The sequence below is a fragment of the Taeniopygia guttata genome, chromosome 2 (assembly GCF_048771995.1).
Source record: "Taeniopygia guttata chromosome 2, bTaeGut7.mat, whole genome shotgun sequence".
In the NCBI taxonomy this organism is placed as follows: Eukaryota; Metazoa; Chordata; class Aves; order Passeriformes; family Estrildidae; genus Taeniopygia; species Taeniopygia guttata.
In genome coordinates, this window is record NC_133026.1 from 54,185,366 (window position 1) to 54,191,365 (window position 6,000).

A 6,000-nucleotide genomic window follows, 5' to 3' on the forward strand; every position below is an offset into this window, starting at 1 on the left:
ATTAGAAATAAGAACAATTCACATGTAGATAGATGCATGGGGATCCAGAAGTGTTTCTAGGACAACAAAATACTTTAGCATATAAAAAATTTTTCAAATCAAGCATTTTTAGAAAGATATACAATATTAAAAATAAAACATTGCCTCTGGGAGCAGGAGGAAGGAGTACTTGAAATGTTGTTTCCAACATCTGCCATGCATTTCATTTTTAAACATAAATAAAATGCACCATTTGAGCCAAAATCTTATCTGCTTCTTACTCATGAAAGAAAATACACTGAACTAATACCTTGGGCTGCCTTCTAGTCAGCTGAGAATTTGCTGCGGTCTCTTCCTCCATGACAATTCTATGGAAAAACCAGGCAGTATTGTGAAGGCCATAATCAACATCCATATCATCACAAGCAATTCAAAGTACAACTGGTAAGTGGGCGAGTGAGTAGAGGAGATTGCCTCTGCTGTCTCCAGGAAAACAGACACGCTAAAATCAAATACTGCACATGAATTTGAAAGGAAAGTTAAGGATGTCTGTTTTACAGTTTTTCTTCAGGAGAAGCCTTTCTGCAGTGGGTATGCGCAAAAACTTTTCAAATTCCTTTAACTCATTTAAGTAATGAAACCTGGCAATTAGCACTGAACCGGTTTTTATTAGCAGAGACATGGACATAGACATTTGTTGCAGAATGCTATTAAGCACAGTGTTGTATGCACACAAGTCTGCTGCACCCTTACACACCAATAAACCCACCAGTGGCTTGCACACAACACCGGCAGAGCTGCAAGAGCTTCCTCCTCCCAAATTGAGATATATGATACCTCTCTTTTTACCATCATTAACCTACACTTCCAGGAAATGCCAATCTACTATCTAAAATGTAAACCAACATCCCTACAGCTAACGCCTCTGCATAAATTACAGCACCATTATTAATCTGAACAGCTTCAAGAGCCTCTTCTGCTACTGCTGGAGCTGCCCTTACTTCTGAAGAGCTGGAAGCCTTTTCCCTCAGCCAAATCTACCTTATCATGTCTGTACGGGCTGCACAACTGGTTCCTGAGCACTATTTCATCTTTGCTTCTCGTCCTTCAGGCCTTCCATTGGCCATCTCATGAAAGATGTTGGTCCCATTTTGTATTTTTACTTACTCTGAGAAATTATCTCCCTCAAATGCCCCACTCCCCTAATTCACTCCCTCCCCTGAAAACACACACTTTCTTTGCTGCTGAAAAGGTGATTTAGCTCTCCTGTCAGCAGTCAAAAAGGTGAGGGAGAAAGATAGTGCCTAATCTGCCACAGGGAAGACTCAGATGGAGAGCAGGGTGCAAAGGGGAACTTGACTTGCCAGGTTTGCTCTAACATGAACATCTTGAGGAAAATTATTGAAAGACAGAATTACAAACACTGCTTACCAACCAGCTGGGCTGTATCTCCAGCAGAGACCTCCTGGTCTCCTTTGAAACTTTTTATCCATGGCCCTCCTTCAGCATACCTGAGAGGAAAATAGTTATGGAGTCACAGCTATCTACGGCAGCTATGTCTTCCTACATGCATGCCCCTTCAGCACCTGTCACGAAGGTTTGCAGGTTTGCCAGGTTTGCATTGCTGCACCTAAAATCATTGAGAGAGTGCTTACACAGGGAGGAGGCTGATTTATCACTTAATCTTCGACAGTGCAAATTCAAAGTGGTAAAATGCCTGAGTTTGAGTTGCACGCTGGATTTCTGGCAGCCAGGGAAAGTATAACACTGAATACCTTTAACTGCAGTAGACTTTCCCTGTTTAATTGAAACAATAGCAAAAGTAAAAGGAGTTATGAATATAATAATGTGCTTGATTTTACCTCACAGATACACAGCTAAGAACTTCTGAAAACAGTATTACTGTATGAAATAATTTCTCTCCTGTCTACCAGGACAATATGTATTTCCTGGGCAGCAAAACCTAATATTTGGAATCATACAGCCATACAAAACCAAATTACTTCATAGCAAAAATATGTTAAAATACGTGGTCATTTTTAAATGCTCATTATTTATGATTGTCTATTGTTCTTTCCTTCATGAACTAGAAACCTTTGATCAGCAGAGCTCAGGGTTTACTAAAATACTTTTAGGCACTTAATTACATGCCATAGCAGAACTTGCAGCAGATTTAGTGAACTGAGCAAGACAGTACTGCTTACAACATCGGTACACTAGAGGGACTCTTTTTCCTCTTTTCTCGAGTGACAGATGCAGGGCACAGTCAGAGCAAGCTGTTGTACCGCACACTACAGACCCTTTACTCACCGCTTAAACACACAAGACCCAGTCTTGCCCTCTTCAAAAATTAACAAAACTAATTCTAAACTGTTAATGACTCTTCCTTCCTCTTTCACTCTCTCTATCCATCTCTGCCAAACAGACACTATATGGCATTTTTCATCTTGATTTTCATGGATATGTGACTGAGGTTTCTGTATGAATAGGCCTCTGTTGTATTTTGCTAATTCCAAAATAATTGTTTTGTATTAAGAGACAGTAATGGATTACAGTTCCTGCTTCTACAAGCCCATTTTGGCCAATCACTTTTATATTTCAGAGGGAATTCTGTTATTTAGAAAACCTCTGACACTTCTAATTTCTTCTCCTCCAGATTAATTAATGTATAATTTCTAGGTTTCCTCCCACTGCCCCAGAGCTCCATTTTTCAAAAACCAAGCTACTGGCACATACTCATTCACTTCAAGAATGACACTTCTTTCTGTTCCTGTATCATGTAAAGGAAACTCAGGAAAAGATGTTTCTGTAACCTAAATTGCTAGAATAAGGCCTAATCTACATTATGCTCCTTTCTGTACAGCCAGTGGAACAGCTTTCCCTCAGTGCTTTTCCTTCACTCTCTAAAGAAAACATCTGCAAAAAACTTTCTTTTCCTTTTTATTTTAGAGAAAAGGGACTTGCTGTAACACTTTGTATCTTTGGGAAGGTAGAAATAAATTCTCCCCCTTTCCTTCTAGATCTAAGAAGCTGATTTGATTGAAAATTTATTTTTGTGTTTCAGGAAGGACAAATGTTCAACAGATCTTTCAGTTTTCTGATTCAACTGGAATTTTTATAAAATGTCAAACCTAGGAAAGGGGAATGGGATTCTTTCTCCATAGTAAACCACATAGTGAAGAGACAGCACCTTCCTCCTCTACTCCTACACTAAGTGGTGGGAGGTGATTACACCAATGGTGATGGAATCTAGTTAATCAGAGGACTCACACTTCTCAGGTGAAATGGAATTGTGGAGGAAAAACATGCTGAGAAGGAGGAGGGATTAGCAAGAAAGAATGATATTGACTGGTAAGGTTTAAGAATATACTTCCCAGGTATATTCCCAATGCCAGCATTCTAATAAAACCACATTCTTCTTGTCTCATAGTGTCTTCCACAGTAGCTGGTGCAATGGGCTTTTTAAGACGTCTCCTTATTTGGTATACTATGGATAATAATGGAAACTATCACCATGTGGGTATAGCATATCCAATAATGGAGATTTACACCATGTGAAGAAGACCATATTTGGGTGAACTAACATCATTTAAGTGAGGCAAATAAGAAATCTGAATGGGCAAAAAGAGGATTCTTACTGTGAATGGAATAATCTTTTCCCAAAACTTTTCCAAAATCTTTAGCAGGCTATAGAACATGTCAAAGATTTCGGAAACACGAAAAATAAAGGCATATTTTTCTGTTCATTGAGTAATAGGCATTTACTAGTTAATTATATCAATAACTCTGTTACTCTTCAGAGCAGTAATGCTCTTACTACACTGTCATGGTTATAGAGCAAAGGGGTGGATCTTCTAGCAGTGTTTAATTCCACACCACCCACATCATGGCAGGGGCGTGGTTTCAGCAGGAGGAAGCCAGGGCCAGAAATGGAAGGATTGTCATCTTTCACTGAGCTCAGTGGAGAGGATGTGCAGGTTACAGGGTCAGCCTGGCAGAACTGGCCCCTTGCTGCCACCAGTAGTCTCTTTCCTGTTCCTCTAAGTGGCGGGCTTTCTGGTCTGGTGCTGAAAGACAGCTCCAGCAAGCCTGAGATGCAGCTACAAGAAAAAGAAAAGGGAGAGAGCAATGGTGGCATAGAGTGGAGCCCAGCTAAGTACACTCTTTAATTAATATTGTTGTGGATATTGTGATTGTTTCAGTAAATTGTGATTTCATCTTAAAATGTCTCCTATTGTTTTCTTCCATGTTGGAATAGGATGGGGAAAAGGGGGCAGCTTGAGTGGTTTAATTTTCTTGCTGGGTTTTAAACCAGCACACAGATCAACAGGGAAAAGCAAATGGTTTCACAGTGTGTGTGGTGATGATTAACTTCTTGTTCACTGGTATATTTGCTTTCATTTACTTGAGCTGTAAATTGCTCATCTTGCATAGGTGCTACTTCCACTTCAACACAACACAGTAAAGTGACAGCATCGTAAGAGACAAGAAAATGAGTGGAGGTGGATGCGACAGAAGGGGTGTGCAGTGCCAGTGAAAGCACACATTTCCTACACACTACATATGCATCAGATTCCCAGCTCCTAAGTAGATGCCTCTCTCCCGTGGTAAAAAATAAAGAAGCCCAAATAAAATTATGTCCTTCTCTTGCTCCAAGCACTGTATATGATGTTTGAATATTTCCTGCATCAACTAAAGATATACTGTATACAGAGATGTACTTCCTGGCTTTACATTAGGACATGTCTCAGTGAGAAATGTTTGATCTTCTGATTGTCAGTTCACAAAATTTCGTTACAGACTTACAGAGAAAATGTGATAGGTTTGAGCTACTGAAAGAGCCGCCATGTACTAATTGTTCCTGAGTTTATTTCATTTAATCAGTAAATTGCACTATTTGCTTATTCACAGGGGAAAGTTAATAAGTGATGACATTTATTATAAATGCAATTAATAGAAAAAAATCTTTATTTAAGTTTTGCTCGTAATTTTTCCTTTAAGGTGTTTATGACTCTTTGCCAAACTTTTATGCTCTTTCACCTTCTGAGGATCAGTTTGTCATCTACAGTTTGGCCATATGTTAACCAGAAGCTTACATGGATAAGTTCATGGAGGGCAATCAGCTGATAGGTTGATGAATACTTTAACACCCTTTAGCTTAGGAAATGCCTCAATTGCAAAATGTTTGAGGATGAAGTTATGCAAGGACACTGCCAGGGAGCAGTAATTGCCTGCTGCTTATTGAAGGCAGTCAAGCCAGGAGCTGCTGCTGACCCTGACACAGGCCAGAAGCTGGGCTGACCCTGGCCCATGCCCTCATCAACAGGGCACTATCCCATAGGCCCTGGCCCAGACAGGCAGAGCCAGCAACTAGTAACCTGTTCCAAAAAGACCCTCTCTGATACATAGAGGGAATGAGCCAAATCCAGGGGCTCGCCAGGGAGACTAGCAAGAGATACAGCTGGAAACAGGCCTGGAGACAGGGCATCAGGGGTCTCAGGTCCATCCAGGAGTCAAGGCTGCAGACAAGCTATGACTTAGGTCTGAGTGGTCCATCCAGGATGACAATGCTCTGCAGCTATATTTAAAGATTCTTCAAGTGAACAGACATGTTCTGGCAACTTTCTGCACTCATTGCACCAGTTTTGCATCATAACAATGCGTATAGTAGAAGACTGCTTTTCATATTTTCATCCAATAATTAAAAAGGAAAATAAATTTTTTTGTATCTGAATGATATCTATAGTCATTTCACTAAATTGACAATCACAAGTGGTTTCAAGTGGGCATAAAAAAACCAAACTCTTCAGTCCTTCTTGACATCTCTCCTTCAGGCATGTACAGCCTCTAAAGAGAGGCAGTTTTTGCCTTTTAGTGTTGGATGCCCACCCATCCAGCCACCTTCTTATCCATGTCAGAAACAACCTTCCTTTTCACTACATAGCTGCAGAATTGATTTAAAAGTTTATCAGCAAGTTTTATTCATGCTCCAGGAGAGTAAATTGTATCCCCACAGAGAGC